The sequence below is a fragment of the Eretmochelys imbricata genome, chromosome 1, assembly GCF_965152235.1.
Source record: "Eretmochelys imbricata isolate rEreImb1 chromosome 1, rEreImb1.hap1, whole genome shotgun sequence".
In the NCBI taxonomy this organism is placed as follows: Eukaryota; Metazoa; Chordata; order Testudines; family Cheloniidae; genus Eretmochelys; species Eretmochelys imbricata.
In genome coordinates, this window is record NC_135572.1 from 70,091,064 (window position 1) to 70,108,452 (window position 17,389).

General features: G+C 40.1%; 1 protein-coding gene across 2 annotated transcripts in view; it reads left to right on the top strand.

Moving 5' to 3' along the window:
* The window catches only part of TDRD3 (tudor domain containing 3), a 306,660-nt gene extending 295,191 nt beyond the window's left edge, over window positions 1-11,469 (top strand). For both annotated transcript variants that reach the window (XM_077812194.1, XM_077812200.1), the window contains exon 14: window positions 11,228-11,469. The gene's annotated coding sequence lies outside the window, so the exon portion shown is untranslated. The remainder of the gene's footprint in view (window positions 1-11,227) is intronic.
* Window positions 11,470-17,389: the final 5,920 nt, after the last annotated feature.

Below are 17,389 nucleotides of genomic sequence, written 5' to 3' on the forward strand. Positions count from 1 at the left end.
GTTATTACAGCTTTATGTATGTACTAGAGTGTTTGTGTCTTTATAAAATACTTGTTTTAACAGTTACACTAAATTTAAAAGTTTCATGTTTTCCTTTCAAAATATTATATCAAGTTGATAATAAAACAACCTAATATGTAATCTTTAAAATAAAGATTTACTATTAATTACAAATTGTACTATTTACTATTTTACTATTACTAATTTACTATTAATATATTTTTTTCAGAATCAACCCTTTGCAGTCAGAAGTAAAAGCTTTTACACAACTAATTTTATACTGTTTTGCTTTGATTTAGTTCTTTTCCCCCTTAACTATAAAGACTTAATATCTTTTTGGTAGTAAATTGTGCATACATAGGGTACAATTCTGTAGACAGAACGTAGATAGATGAAAAATATATTTGGCGTTTTTGTCCCTGAATGTTTTGATGAGGTATACCTGAATACTGACAGCAGAGTTGGGGCTGTCCAGTTTATTGCACTGAATGCAGCATGTATGTTTGCCTGCCTTGTGGGCAGATGGCATATGTGTGCACAGAGGCAGACTAGGGGTTTGTGGAACCCTGGGCCAGAGCAAGTGGGGGGCCCTCCCCAACCCTTCCAACCTGAAGTCCTCCTCTCTCCCCGGCTCTCCTGCCAGGGAAATGGGGTTGGGGCGCGGGGGCTTGTCCCACCCTGTCCCCGCTCCTGCCAGTTCTGCCCTGGAGCACTGTTGCGACGCGGGGCCTTCCCCTGCTCCCCAGCAGGAGCCCCAGGCGGGCAGAGCGGGGCAAGTCACTGCACCCCGATCCTGCTCCCCAGCAGGAGCGCCCGGTGGGAAGAGTGGGTTTGGGGCACAGAGGTACCCTAATTGGCCCAGGCTCCTGGCACGGATCCCATTGGCCCAGTGGCTGATCCACCACTGTATGTGCATTTGGTGCAAGGAGCTCATGGCCGTCAGAAACTGAGTGCAGACTCTTGAGACTAGAGTGACTGAACTGGAGGAGATAAGAGAGACAGAGGTACATAGAGACAATGTTCTGGGACACAGTAGAGCAGTCCCACGCCCAGTTTGCCAGCCTCTGTGCTGTTGAGAAGGTGAAAATCTTGGGGAAGGAGAACATCAAGCTGGAGCAGAGGGAAACAATCTCATAGTTGCAGGTTTCAGAGTGGTAGCCGGGTTAGTCTGTACTTCCAGATGATGTCATGGTATTCTCTTACACTGACAACTGACTAGGAGGGAATCTCAGTTATTAGGAAAAGGCAGATAATAGTAATGGGGATTCAGTGATTAGAAATACAGATAATTGTGTTTGTGATGACTGGGAGAATTGCATGGTGAATTGCCTGATGAGTGCAAACATTGCTGACCTCTCAAAATATCTAGATAGACTTATGCACAGTATTGAGGAGGAGCTTATGGTTGTGGCACATCTAAGTACCAGTGACTTAGAGAGAGGTAGAAGAGAGGTCCTGGAGGCCAAATTTAGGCTTCTAAGAAAGATTAAAATCCAGGACCTCCAAGGTAGTATTCTCTGAAATGCTTCCAGCTCCACACACGTGGCCAATTAGACAGGCAGAACTTCAGAGTCTCCATGAGTGGATGAGATAATGGTGTTCGGAGAAGGGATTTAGGTTTATTACGAGCCAGGGAACAATTTGGGAAAGGAGGAATCTATACAGGAAGTATGGGCTCCACCTAAATCAAAATGGAGCTTGACCACTGGCATGCAAAATTAAAAAGGCCATAGAGGAGTTTGTATACTAAGGGCAGGGAGAAAGCTGACAGGTGTGGAGGACCACATAGTTCGAACAGACACGTCCCTTAGGGGAGGATTTATTAATGGGGATACTCTATATCCTATTAAAGAGGACAGGATAGAAGTTGATAAAGTACATGTAGGAATTGAAGAGAAACAGATAAACAAAAGAGAGTCCCATTCAATTACATCACATGAAGGCAGACAGCTAAATATTGACAAATTTCACAAGTGCTTGAATACAAATGCAAGAAGTCTAAGATGGGTGAACTTGAGTGCCTGGTATTGAATTAGGGCATTGATATAATGGGCATCTCAGAAACTTGGCGGAATCATGGTAATAAATTGGACACAGTAATACCAGAGTACAAAATATATAGGAATACCAGCGTAGATCACGCTGGAGGGGAAGTGACGCCATATGATCCAACTTAGCTGTTACTACTCAAGAAAGAGACCTTGGAGTCCTTGTAGATAGTTCTCTGAAAACATCCACTCAATGTGTAGCAGCAGCCAAAAAAGCTAACAGTATGTTAGGAACCGTTAGGAGAGGATAGATAATAAGACAGAAAATACCATAATGTCACTATCTAAGTACATCGTACGTCCCCACCTTGTATACTGTGTCCAGTTTGGTCGTCCCATCTCAGAAAAGATGTATTAGAATTTGAAAAAGTACTGAGAAAGGCTACAAAAATAATTAGGGGTATGGAACAGCTTCCCTATGAGGAGAAATTAAAAAGACTGGGACTGTTCATCTGAGAAAAGCAACAACTGAGGGGGCATATGACATGAATGGTATAGAGAAAGTGAATAAGGAAGTGTTATTTACCCCCTCACGTAACACATGACCTAGAGGTCACCCAATGAAATTAGTAGGCAGCCAGTTTAAAACTAACATAAGGAAATACTTCTTTACACAAGATACAGTCAATCTGTGGAATTCGTTGCCAGGGGACTGCTCCTGTTTTTTCCTATTCAGATGCCTATTCCTTCTGTTCCATGTCCAGTTACCCAAAGTCTCCTCTCAGATACATAGGTGAAATTCCTACTGAAATCAGTGTTGTCTTCCTTTGTCCAAGACTCCCGCACTTCAGCCCTTTTATCAGCAATGTACACAGCCAAGTAATTTCCCTTTTTTATTGACTCACTGAGCCCAGCAAAAAGAGTCTACAGATCTTGCATTAGAGTCTAGGCCCCAGTGAGCCTATCATGAAATGGTCAGGTGAAAAGATACCTGACTTCAGCACAAAAAATAGCACATAAAAATCTTCACTGTGGTCTGAATCTGTAGTGAAGATTATCTTTGCAGCTATAGTTATTAATTTATTAATAATTTATTATTTTAAAATTGAGATGATTCATCCTCAGAAAATGTAACTGGCATCTATGCTAACAAATGTAAAAGGCAAACCATATAATCTCTAGACCCCCAAAAAGCATGATGTTACTAAATTAAAACAAAAATGCAGTGGCTATTAACAGCTGAGTTATCAAGCATGCCCCGCTTGTTAGCCTTTTTCTTTCGTGTGAATCTAATGAATCCTTCAATCTTTAACTGTTGGTCAAAGGTCGGTAATGAGTGAAGTGATGTCTTAAGTCGCATCATATTTGGTGAGCATAAACCAGTGAATCTTTTTCAGTTGCCTCTTGTTTTCTTACATGTTTGTTTTCATTAAGCAGTACTTAAATTTGTGGTTGGCTTCTGCTGTCCTCTTCCTCCTTCACATGGCTCGGAGTATATTTCTCTAAATTCCTTTGCAAGGTCTATCTGCTAGGGTATGTTTTCACGGAGTTAGTTTTGCGGAGTTAGTCTAGACTATAACGAGGGCCCTACCAAATTCATAGCCAAGAGAAACACATCACGGACCATGAAATCTGGTCTCCCCCTGTCAAATCTGGTCTTTTGTGTGTTTTTACCCTATACGATACAGATTTCATAGGGGAGACCAGCGTTTCTCAAGTTGTGGGTCCTGACCCAAAAAGGAGTTGCAGGGGGGTCACAAGGCTATTTTAGGGGGGTTGCAGTATTGCCCCCTTTACTTCTGCACTGCCTGCAGAGCTGGGCAGCCAGAGAGCAGTGGCTGCTGACTGAGGGCCCAGCTCTGCAGGCAGCAGTGCAGAAGTAAGGGTGGCCATACTATATTATGCCATCCTTACTTCTGCACTGTTGGTGGCTGTGGCTCTGCCTTCAGAGCTGGGTTCCTGGCCAGCGTCCACAGCTTTCCAGCTGCCCAGCTTTGAAGGCAGCACTGCTGCAGAAGCATTTGCAGAAGTAAGGGTAGCAGTAACACAACCCCTCCTATAATAATCTTGCTCCCCCACCCCCACACAACTCCTTTTTGGGTCAGGACCCCTACAATTACAACACTGTGAAATTTCAGATTTAAATAGCTGAAATCATGAAATTTACGATTTTTAAAATCCTATGACTGTGAAATTGAACTGTGAATTTGGTAGGGCCCTACCTATAACTTGGGTGTTGACCCAAATCCTCTTCTGTCCACACAGAAAAACCTCTAACCCAGTTTTGACAGTGCTTTAAGACAGATTAGCTGGCATGGCTTTAGCTTGGGTTTCATTTCAGCCTGGCAATCTGCCTACTTTACAGTGAGAATGCAGGATAATCAAACCTGAGTGCGGTTAGTCCTCCAATCAAATCCCACAATTCCATCTGGGCTCTTCTTGTCTAACCACTCCCTTCTTCTGCACTGCATTTTAACCCCATGTTTGCCTGCTCCATTTCTGCTGCATTTCTACACCATTTGAACAGATATGTCATCCAAGAAATCTTTCCTCCATGCTGCCAATTGGACAGAAGCTGACACCAGGCTTCTGGTAAAGCTGTGTGTGTGATATCAGTAAGACCCATAATTCAGGCAATGTACCCATAATCAAGAGTTCTGTGATGATAACTCTGAGAAGCTGGCAGCAGAGGTAATTGAGCAGGTGGAATCTCAGTGCAGGGACTAGGTCTCCCGTATCAAATTGTGCATGAGTTTATAGAGTGGCACAGTTGAATGCGCTGCATGGGATATCCTGCTAGAAATCCAGCCCAGGGCACAGGCTGATACAGCACCATTGTGGCCACAGCCATGTGGGTCTGGCATGGGTAGGGTTTTGCAGTGGGGATGTTCCACCCATACTCTGCAATGAACACAACTAGTGTTTCTGAGGTGAAAGGACAAATACTTTCCTTTTCTGATCATATGCTAAAATATCCTGCTTTCTTGGGGATTATTCATTTAGTTTTGGCAATTGGGCATACAAAATTTATTCCTGACTTGTATCAAAGTAATAATCGAGCTAATTATGGACACCCTGTTTAGTGTTCTGTAGAGATTCAATTTTTAAAACCCAATACATTTACTGAGAAATTTGCTGAGAGAAGGTGAGTCACCGACACCAGAAATTTCACAGATAATTAAAAATACAAACAAACCTTTATGTATTTCCAAATCTTGTGGATATATACAAATGTGGATTCTAAAGTAACTGTATCTGCTGAGGAAAAAAAAAGACTTGCGTGTCATGGTGAACTTAATAAACAGCCCTTTCAAAGTTCAGTGGCTGTCAATAAAGCTAACAAAATAGCAAATTATAATGAAAATATTGTATTTTCATAATATGAATTGATGGTACAAGCTGTCTTGGAATACCATGTTCAGCTGTGGTCACTCTTATTGCATAAGAGATATAGAAAGAGTAATAGAAGTCCACAGATGGATGATGATAATGGTTAGAGGCATGGAAGGTCTTCCATAAGAGAATGATTGAAACGTTTTGGGATTGTTTAATTTAGTGAGATGGAAAAGAAGGGATTTAAGAGAGAGTTATATTTGGTTGCTCCTTCTTACCCTTCCTCATATTGCAAGAACAAAAGGATATTTAATTAAAAGAAAAGTCAACAAATTTTGATCTACTAAAAAGAACTCTTTACTGTGAGATAAATTGAGGCCAAGAGTGAAATCCTGGAGTTTCCCGTTGACTTCAGTGGGGTTAAGATCTAATCCCTATAGTTAAATAGGATTCAAAAAAGGATTAGGCGTGTTTATGGATAATGGGAACATCCTCAGTTGCATAATAGGTGAAAATATAGGATGGGAGGCGGTAGTAACCCTCATATTTCACAACATAAGCAAACCACTAACTGATGGGAGTTCGGAAGAAACTTTCTCAATGAGTAGATTATTCTGTAATTGTTTACTACAGGGCTCCTCACACCTTCCTTTGAAGCATCAAGTACAGACCAACGACAGAGACAGGATACAGGATTAGCTGGACCTGCTGGTCTGATCCTGGGTGGCAAATACAATTTTTCTAACATTTTTCTAAAATGTCAGTCATGATTGGACAGTGGGGTGGGAGGAGGTATTGTTTCATATTCTCTGTGTATATATAGAGTCTGCTGCAGTTTCCACGGTATGCATCTGATGAAGTGAGCTGTAGCTCACGAAAGCTCATGCTCAAATAAATTCGTTAGTCTCTAAGGTGCCACAAGTACTCCTTTTCTTTCTGCGAATACAGACTAACACGGCTGTTACTCTGAAACCTGTTTTTTTGCAGAAACTCTCTAAATTAAGAAAAGGAGTGCTTGTGGCACCTTAGAGACTAATAAATTTATTTGAGCATCACGAAAGCTTATGCTCAAATAACTTTGTTAGTCTCTAAGGTGCCACAAGTACTCCTTTTCTTTTTGCGAATACAGACTAACACGGCTGCTACTCTGAAACCTCTCTAAATTAAGTGGCTATATTTAGGTGGAAAAATATCTGCACAACAAAACAAATTTAAACATGCTCTATCTGTAGTTAGTAATTAAATTCTGCAGAGAAAATTGATATATAATTTATTTTAAAAGAAAATAGAGGATTTAAAAAAAAACAAAACAGGTGTCTCATGAAGCTGAATACAGTTTCTTAGCATGTTTTATCATCTTTTAAGAGACAGTCCAAATAATATGTTTTAAAATATCACTATACTTCTTCCTCACAATTTAAAACATTATTCCTTAGCTGAAGAAATTAGATATTTCCTATCCTCCAATTCTGCACAGAAGCTGCTTATTTCAAAACTTGCTCAAAAAGATACATCCAATAGCTATTTCTTACCCAAAACTTGGGGTTATTGGCCAAATGTAATAAATGGCCAATGGCAGCTTAGACTGTTACACCTTGGCTAATGTTATCAGTCCCAGTGCAGTTCAGTCTTAACGTACTTGTATTTATGCAGTTCAAATATAAAATGTAGTGGGGTTATGCATATCCAATATTCATTGTCATTACAACTCACTATGAAACTATATCATTTGCACATTGACTAATATGAATCTTCAGTTGGACTAGATCAAAAAATTAAATGAGTTGCTTTCCTTGCCTATTATAATGTAAAATCTCAGTAACTATGACTAAATATAAACTATTTAAAAATGTGAAAATTACACATTTGTGTTTGTGGATTTGTGTGCATATTTTATATTAATAAAAATGTTTAAATCTGATGATGATCAACTTTTATTTTTATTATTAACTTTAAGATTGTATTTGGAAAACTTCCAATACCAAACATAGGAAATAATTACAAAGAGAAAATCTTTATTATACTTCATGTTAAAAGTTTATTCCATTTTTACACCAAAAGAAAGCATTAATATTTTAAGGCAAAATTATATTTACAGCTTTTTGTTCTCTAAGTAAATTCTGTAATTAGGAAAAGAAGTGAAGTGATAGCAAGGTAACAGGAGAAGCAACAGGATTATATGTAAAAAGAAAAGGAGTACTTGTGGCACCTTAGAGACTAACCAATTTGATCATAAGCTTTCGTGAGCTACAGCTCACATGCATCCGATGAAGTGAGCTGTAGCTCACGAAAGCTTATGCTCAGATAAATTGGTTAGTCTCTAAGGTGCCACAAGTACTCCTTTTCTTTTTGCAAATACAAACACGGCTGTTACTCTGAAACCTAGGATTATATGTGTATCTGAGCTTAATGAAGGTTCCCATTTAGGCTAGATAATGTAACGGTTCCAAGTAAAACAGTCTTTTGACTTTATTCCTTCTGGAATTTGTAATACAAGTTATTTCCCTCCCACACCGCGTCAGTGTTTGCTGTTGAATCTTTAGAAAAGAGGCATGGCTGTTTACTTTTCCAGAAATGGGTTAGACTTTTAACCATCTCAGTAGTAAGCATTTGTGCTTAATTTTAAAACTGTATGTTTCACTAATCCGTTTGGATACTGAAGTATATCTCAAAGTTCTCTTTATTTTACTGAGCTTACTAGGTTTGCTTTGTGGAGTTTGTGATGAGTCCAACAGAATCTATAGAGGAAATTGGTCTGTCTGAGGTGTAGGCAGGTGAAGAAAAGGTCAGCTTTACATTGCAGTGGATGGGTTTTCAACTATAGCTAAGACATCCATCAAACAGGCCCTCTTAGTATCTTTTTCAGGTAGATCACTATGCTGCTCTCTGTTCATTACATTTTGGGTGAGATTTGCAGGATTTAGAATTAATCTCACTGTCTTGTCATTGAAATCAGTGGAACAGAGCTAGACCAATGCTGAAAATTCATCCTAAATGTTTTCCTTTGCACTTCCCCATGTCAGAATTTGTTTGTATTTTTTGTTTTAAACCAACTTTGGGAGGAAGGAGTAGCATTATAATCTATTCCTCCCCAATTTTAAATATAGGTAATAAAGTCAAAATGGACCCTTCCCCTTTATCTTCTTTAGCTCACAAGAGCTTTCAGGGCTGTAGGAACGAGATCTTAGGTAATTGGGGAAAGGCTCCAAATGCTGACCCCTTCCTCATATCTATTTCTGAGAACTTTTGAGAGGGTGTCATTTCCTCTTTAAAGAGTAATTTGGTACTGTTCAGGCAGGAAGTGAAGTCGTTCCTATGCCATTAGTTAAAGACCTAGAAGATGCAAGAAACTTGGTGATGGGCAGTCAAGGTATAACTTGCCAGATTGGTTCATAGTTGCATTATATCCTGAAGGTTTTATATCTCTTATTCATTTTTGTCCTATCTAATGCAACTGATAATCTTCCCTGCACAGAGATATAAGCATGAATGGCATTAAAAATTGCTGAAATCTATGCAGTTTGAACAGATGGTGGGTACATTTTTCAAAACTGCCTGAGTCCCATTTTCAAAAGAGACTTAGGTTCCACTGACAGGTTTCAGAGTAGCAGCCGTGTTAGTCTGTGTCCGCAAAAAGAAAAGAAGTAATTGTGGCACCTGAGAGACTAACAAATGTATTTGACCATAAGCTTTCATGAGCTACAGCTCACTTTATCAGATGCATACAGTGGAAAATACAGTGGGGAGATTTTATACACACAGAGAACATGAAACAGTGGGTGTTACCATACAGGCTGTAACAAGAGTGATCAGGAAAGGTGAGCTATTACCAGCAGGAGAGCGGGGTGGAGGTGGGGGGGACCTTTTGTTGTGATAATCGAGGTGGGCCATTTCCAGCAGTTGACAAGAACGGGCGGGGGGGGGGGGGGGGAGGGAGGGAGGGAGGGAGAATAAACAAGGGGAAATAGTTTTACTTTGTGTAATGACCCGTCCACTCCCAGTCTTTATTCAAGCCTAAGTTAATTGTATCCAGTTTGCAAATTAATTCCAATTCAGCAGTCTCTCGTTGGAGTCTGTTTTTGAAGTTTTTTTGTTGAAGAATTGCCACTTTTAGGTCTGTAATCGAGTGACCAAAGAGATTGAAGTCTTCTCCGACTGGTTTTTGAATGTTATAATTCTTGTCGTCTGATTTGTGTCCATTTATTCTTTTACGTAGAGACTGTCCAGTTTGGCCAATGTACATGGCAGAGGGGCATTGCTGGCACATGATGGCATATATCACATTGGTAGATGCACAGGTGAACGAGCCTTCCACTGACTTAGCCTCATAACTTCATAAGTGCCTTAGTCACTTATGAAAATGGGACCTAGACTTGTAAATCCCTTAGGTGGTTTGGAAAAATTTACCCACAAATTATTTTATGATCTTGATTATTCCAAGCAATTGTTATGGCCCCACAAAAATTTGAAAAATTTTCATTCAGCTTTCACTGAGAAGACACAGTAACAGAATGATTCTTTCAAGAAGAAATATTACAAGTAGGGGAGGCAGGAAGCTCAGGCTTTGGGTTGCCAGGCATCCGGTTTTCAACCGGAACACCAGGTCGAAAAGGGAACCTGGCAGCTCCAGTCAGCACTGCTGAAGGGGCATTAAAAGTCCGGTGAGCAGCGCAGTGGGACAAAGGCAAGCTCCCTGCCTGCCCTGGCTCTGCACGGCTCCTGGAAGTGGCCAGTATGTCCGGCTCCTAGGCACAGGGGCAGCCACGGGGCCTCTGCACACTGCCTCACCCCAAGTGCCAGCTCTGCAGCTCCCATTGGCCAGGAACTGCAGCCAATGGGAGCTGTGGGAGCGGCACCTGTGAGCATGGGCAGTGCGCAGAGCCCCCAGCCCCTCCACCTAGGAGCTGGACATTCCAGTCCCTTTCGGGAGCCACCTGAAGTAAGCACCACCCGACAGGAGCTGCACCCTAAAGCCCTTATCCCCGGCCCCACCCCAGAGTCCACACCCCCAGCCAGAGCCCTCACCCTGCACCGCACCCCAAATCCCTGCCCCAACCTGATGAAAGTGAGTGAGGGTGGAGGAGAGTGAGTGACGGAAGGAGGGGGAATGGAGTGAGTGGGGGCTGGGCCTCAGGGACGGGGCGGGGCAAGGGTGTTTGGTTTTGTGCAGTTAGAAAGTTGGCAACCTAACTCAGACTGGGCACACCCAAACTAGAAAGGATACTTTACTGCTATCTAGGAAAAGAACTAGGGAGATTCTAGTTCAAACATTTATTGAAGAATCAATAAAGGACCCACTGGAACTGTCCCTTCAACGCCAGTAGTAATTAGATCACATAAGATATGATTTCAGCAGTGCTACTTGTGGAGTAATGCACTACTCAAAGCAAGTAAAGGTATCAGAATCTGGCTCCTAACTTCAATTAAAATACTGTCTAGCCCACCTTTGCTAGAGATAATATCGCTGTAATGTAGTGGGAGGAGGATAACTAAAAGAGAAAAAATCTCTGCTTTTGTGGATTGTGGGTCTTGGAGAGGGGCTGAGGAGATCCTAAAAGCCTTGGTCATTTATTTATTTTTTAGACTTCCCTTTGCTCCGTCACAATTACTCTAAACCTCTTTGTCAAAGTCCCTTGAAGTTCTCACCAAAGAAAAAAAATGTCATTTTCATAGACTGTCATTGCTTAGAAGTGTATGTGTGGGGCAGGGGAGGGTTGTTTTGTTTTTTTGGTAATATAGTATTAGTCATGTCTATTGCATTGAAGTATAACCTTCCAGTTTACTCTTCTAAAGGCTTATTTCTCTTAAGTACAATAGAATAGATACGTACTCTTTTGGATGAAAAATAGAAATTGTACAGAAAATAGAGAGCTTTGTAGCTTATGTATCTTATTCTTTTCATTTAGCAAAGTTCTTGGGGGGGAAAAAGTCATCGACAACTCCCCAGTGCTCGAGACTTCTAGAAGAACTTCTGGTTTTTCCTGAGGAACAGAATACAAGAAAGACAGCTGGTGTGATCAGGAGGAATCCAGAGCTGATCAGCACACAAGACTTTTTTTAACGTTCTTAGTTGTATGAAGCAAAATACTTTTTACATATGAAAAAAGCAAATTGTTACTGCTGCCATCAATAAACCCACGGTGCACTATTCTGTTCTTTGCCTTATATTTTACTCATCCTTTGGTATTACTTAAACTTCAGTATTATACTTTTTATTCATTTGGAGTGGACTACGCATCCATTCCTGCTTCCATTAAAGAAAATAGCAAAACTCCTACTACATTAAATGGAAGCAGAATTGGGCCCTTAATATTATTTTATTTTTCTAGAATAACCATTCTAAAACTTGTTAGAACATCTCCAGTAATTACTGTAGAGTGGAATCATGGACTGACTCCCACACAACTTCATATGGTTCTTTTCCAAAATTACCTGAGGCCAAAGTTATGACTCTGCATGCTATGCTATTCACAAAATGTGCTTAAAAGGCTAATGAAGGATAATTGGTCAGTATTTCAACAGTAATATCCTAAATAATTTTAGCTAAATATTTCCTTTTAAAAAATTGATTGTACTTTGCTGTGGAAACAGATATTGTCTGAACGTGGCACAGTAAGGTATGGTTTTGCATCAAGGTACTTTTAACTGGGCTTACAGCACCAAAGACAGACTCAAAGGCACAGGAGAACATAGATTACACTTGAACTGTTGAATATTAAATTCTCACTTTTTCTTATAGTTTCACATTTTGCTTTTATTGCTTCCGTTACTGTTGGAAATGTTTTAATTAATCTTCTTTGAAGCTTGAAAAAGGGGCCCCAGGTGGGGAAGGCTACATTTCATTTTAATCCTTATTGCAGAATGGGTAAAGTTTTATCCCTGTGCGGAGAGGCACTACAAGACCTGTGCACCACCCACGTCCCATGTAAGCCTTATATTGATGGCTGAAATGGGACTGAAATGGTGTATAAGGGAAAGAATAAGTTAAAAATTATTTAGACAAGGTAGATGTGTTCAAGTCACCAGGGCCTGATGAAATACATCCTAGAATACTGAAGGAGCTGATTGAGGAGATATATGAGCCATTAGCGATTATCTTCTAAAAGTCATAGGAGATGGGAGAGATTCCAGAGGCCTGGAGAAGGGGAAATATATTGCCAATCTGTAAAAAGGGAAATAAGGACAACCCAGGGAATTCCAAACCAGTCAGCTTAACTTCTGTATCCGGAAAGATAATGGAACAAATCATTAAGCAATCAATTTGAAAACACCTAGAAGATATTAAGGTGATAAGTAACAGCATGGATTTATCAAGAACAAATTGCGTCAAGCCAACCTGATAGCTTTCTTTGACAGGGTAACAAGCCTTGTGGATAAGTGGGAAGCAGTAAATGTGGTATATCCTGACTTTAGTGAGGCTTTTGATACTGTCTCGCATGACCTTCTCATAAACAAACTAGGGAAAAACAACCTAGATGGAGTTACTACAGGGTGGGTGTATAACTGGTTGGAAGACTGTTCCCAGAGCATAATCATCAGTGGTTCACAGTCAAGCTGGAAGGGCATGTCAACTGGGGTCCCACAGAGATCAGTTCTGGGTCCGAGACTGTTCTATATCTTCATCAGTGATTTAGATAATGGCATACAGAGTACACTTATAAAGTTTGTAGATGATATGAAGCTGGGAAAGGTAGCAAGTGCTTTGGAGGATAAGATTAAAATTCAAAATGATCTGGACAAACTGGAGAAACAGTCTGAAGTAAATAGGATGCAATTCAATAAGGACAAAAAGCAAAGTACTCCATTTAGGAAGGAACAATCAGTTGCACAGATAGAAAATGGGAAATGACTGCCTAGGAAGGAGTACCGCGGAAAGGGATCTGGGGGTCATAGTGGATCATGAGCTAAATATAAGTCAACAGTGTAACATCGTTGCAAAAAAAAGCAAACATCATTCTGGGATGTATTAGCAGGAGTGTTGTAAGCAAGACACAATAAGTAAAAATTTCACTCTATTCCATGCTGATTAGGCCTCAACTGATTGTGTCCAGTTCTGGGTGCCACATTTCAGGAAAGATGTGAACAAATTGGAGAAAATCCAGAGAAGAGCAACAAAAATTATTAAAGGTCTAGAAAACATGACCTATGAGGGAAGATTTCTTTAGTCTGGAGAAGAGAAGACTGAGAGGGGACCTGATAACAGTTTTCAAGTACACAAAATGTTGTTATAAGGAGGAGGGAGAAAAAGTGTTGTTGTTAACCTCTGAGGATAGGACAAGAAGCAGTGGTCTTAAATTGCAGCAAAGGTGGATTCGATTTGTTTTTAGGTAAAACTTCCTAACTGTCAGGGTGGTTAAGCACTGGAATAAATTACCTAGGGAGGTTCTGGAAACTCCATCATTGGAGATTTTTAAGACCAGGTTAGACAAACACCTGTCAGGGATAGTCTAGATAATATTTAATCCTGCCTTGAGTGTAGGGGACTGGACTATAAAACTCTCAAGGTCCCTTCCAGGCCTATGATTCTATTCAAGACTAGGGAGTCTTTGGGGCCCACCACCAGACCAGTAGCACTTCTGAAACCTGTAGGGAGTCCCCCTGGTTTCTAGGTCATATATGAGGTGTTCCTGCTCTGTTTCCTCTCGCGGTCCCTTCCAGTCCTATGTTTGTGATGGTCCTCTGCACAAAGGTGAGTTTCACCCAGGTAAGTTTAGCAGGGTGATTTCGTCAGTCAGTAGGCCTTGTGGTCTGGGCCTATGATTCCAGTCTTTTTATCAGTTTGGGGTGTTCTGGTCCTCTGGATGGACTGGCCCAGCTGGATTTGCTTCTTGGCTGGTAACCCCTAGGTCTGCCCTCCTTGGGGCCAGGAGTTGTATCTCTGCAGTGGGTAGGGGGACTTGGACCCTCCCTTTCCACCTGGCCCCCACCCAGGGCTCTGAAAGTTCAGTGGTGTGAGATGGCCTAGGTTTGGCCAGCCCTTTGTTCACCTTCCCCCCGGGCCACTTCCTACCAGACCTTGTGTCTCAGTTTGGCATGTGGCTGTAGTTTATTTAGTCTTTACTTCAAAATCCCTGCAGTCTAGGGCCAATGCCTGTGGCCCTCTTGTCCCCCTTGCCCATGGTTCTTGGCTGGGGTGGGGAGGGAAGAAACTCACAGCCACATCCCATCAGTAGCAGCAGCTTCTGCTGCTGCAAAGTGGTACTCCTTGAAATGCCCTCTCTTTCTTCCCTTAACTGGGGCTGCAGGAGCTCCCTTTATATTGGTCTTCTTCCCAGGAGCATGCTCGACAGATTCTGAGGGACAGGGCCTTCTGGGCCTAGCCCTTCCCCTGCCTCAGCCTTTGTATGGGGTTTGTAAACCCCATCACAGGAAGTGTTAATAACATGTTTGAAAGTATCCATTCCTGAGTGGAAGTTGAATTTCTCTCTACTAAGTGCTAATACAAAATACACCAAGAATACCAGAACGACTACAACAAAAAGAGGGTTTATACTGATGTAATTAAATAAATTTATATAATATATAAGGCACATACTGTGGTCTCAAATCTGCAAACACTTATGCACATGCTTCACTCTGTTTGCTGATTGCTGTTTGACGTTTCCCTTCCAGCATTATCAATGAGACCCTTACAGCAGCTATTCAACTTCACAAAGCTATACAGGTTATAGTACTACTTAAAAAGTAGTTTTGTCTTTTCAGTGCTAGTAGACTGTGTGCTTGGACAAGTATTATTAAGGACAGAGCCCTACAATCGATGTACCAAAGCAGTCAGTGAAATTGAAATCATTTTTTATATTATCTGAAATCTCTTGCTTTCTTGAACTAAATCCATAAAAACCAGGAAAAGAGCAGTCTGATTTAGTGAAACGCAAAACAATACAAAGTCAATTTAATTTATCCATGAAAATTCAAAGAATCTGTACAAAATATGATGTGCCTTTCCTCTATGGCACACTCATGTGATTTTGAAATTATCAAATCTAAATGGACTGGTCCAGATACAAATGAAATGTGTACATAACTATTTTTATTTATGAAACACTGAGGTCAACATCCATGTCCCATTTCTCCCTCTAGCTACGTACATTGCTTGGTGGTACACAGTAACTAGAAAGCTTGTGTAACTGGCCACCATGGGATTCTCATAATGTAAGAAGGGAACTTATTTTCCATATCTTTATAGTCCCTGTCCTATACTGGAGTAGTTATCCTTCCTGTGTTTGAGTTAACTCTGTTTAAAAGTTGCTGCATTGCTCTGATTCTTTAGGCGCTTGAGTATGATTGATTTGATTGGATAGAGAATGTTTGCATCAACCTGTTTCTCAGGGGAAAGGCTTTTTATTTTTTAAATGAAATATTGTCACGGCATTTAACCTTGATCATTGATCCAACATATGGAAAAAAGAAGATGATAATATGGGTCTCCTTATGTCTTATTTTCTTGATTTCCAAACTGATCTATCAAACACAAAACACCTCTAAGCACACAAACAACATAAACTCAAGCATATTAATATCAGTCTAAATAATTTGTCTATAAAAATATAATAGATCACTCGTGCAAGAGAAAAACGAAATAAAAACTCTTCAGTAAGCCTTCTCTTTCAGAAAAAGCCTTTAGTGAGGCAGGCTTTCAGGTATGCCCCAAGAGTTAACAAACCTTAGTTTGGTTGGGCTAACAAGGGTAGTAAATTCCTGATTCCAAGGTTCTCCACTGAGCATTCTGCTATTGTTCTTCTGACGTACTTTTAGGTAGAGCTGGTTGAAACTTGGATTCTCTGCTTTGAGTGACATTCAGACACTGAATTGGAACAAAAAATCAATTCCCAAGAACCAATATTTCCCCCCCCCCCCACCCCGGTGTCCGGTCAATTTGTATTGATAAATTCAAAATGTTTTGTTTTAATTTTGACTTTATATCAACAATGCATATATAGTGCTTGAAACAAAAATGAAATGAAATCTATTTTGTAGAGCTGTCAATTAATCTGTTAACTCATGCGATTATTTCAAAAATTGTGATTAAAAATATTAATTGCTATTAATCACACTTTTAATCACACTGTTAAACAATAGAATATCAATTGAAATATATTAAATATTTTGAATATTTTTCTACATTTTCAAATATATTTATTTCAATTACAACACAGAAATGTACAGTGCTCACATTGTATTATTTTTTATTACAAATATTTGCACTGTAAAAATCATAAACAAAAGAAATAGTATTTTTCAATACACATCATACAATCTCTTTATTGTGAAAGTACAACTTACAAATATAAATTCTTTTGTTACGTAACTGCACTCAAAAAAACAAAACAATGTAAAACTTTAGAGCCTACAAGTCCACTCAGTCCTACTTATTGTTCAGCCAATTGCTCAGACAAACAAGTTTGTTTATATTTATGGAAGATAATGCTGCCCACTTCTTATTTACAACGTCACCTGAAAGTGAGAACAGGTATTCTCATGGCACTTTTGTAGCTGGTGTTGCGAGATATTTACGTGCCAGATATGCTAAACATTCGTATCCCCTTCATGATTTGGTCACCATTCCAGAGGACATGCTTCCATGCTGATGATACTCTTTAAAAAAAAGCATTAATTAAATTTGTGACTGAACTCCTTGGGGAAGAATTGCACGTCTCCTGTGCTCTTTTACCTTCATTCTGCCATATATTTCATGTCATAGCAGTCTCCTATGATGACCTAGCACATGTTGTTCATTTTAAGAACACTTTCACTGCAGATTTGACAAAACACAAAGATGTTAGATTTCTAAAGATAGCTACAGCACTTGACTCAAGATTTAAGAATCTGAAGTGCCTTCCCAAATCTGAGAGGGAGGAGGTGTGGAACATGCTTTCAGAAGAGTTAAAAAAGCAATATGCTGCTGCAGAAACTACAGAACCCAAACCACCAAAAAAGAAAATCAACCTTCTGGTGACATCTGATTTAGATAATGGAAATGTATGTGCATTGGTCTTCATTGTGTGCTTTGGATTGTTATCCAGTAGAATCCATCATCAGCATGAACGTATGGCCTCTGGAGTCGTGGT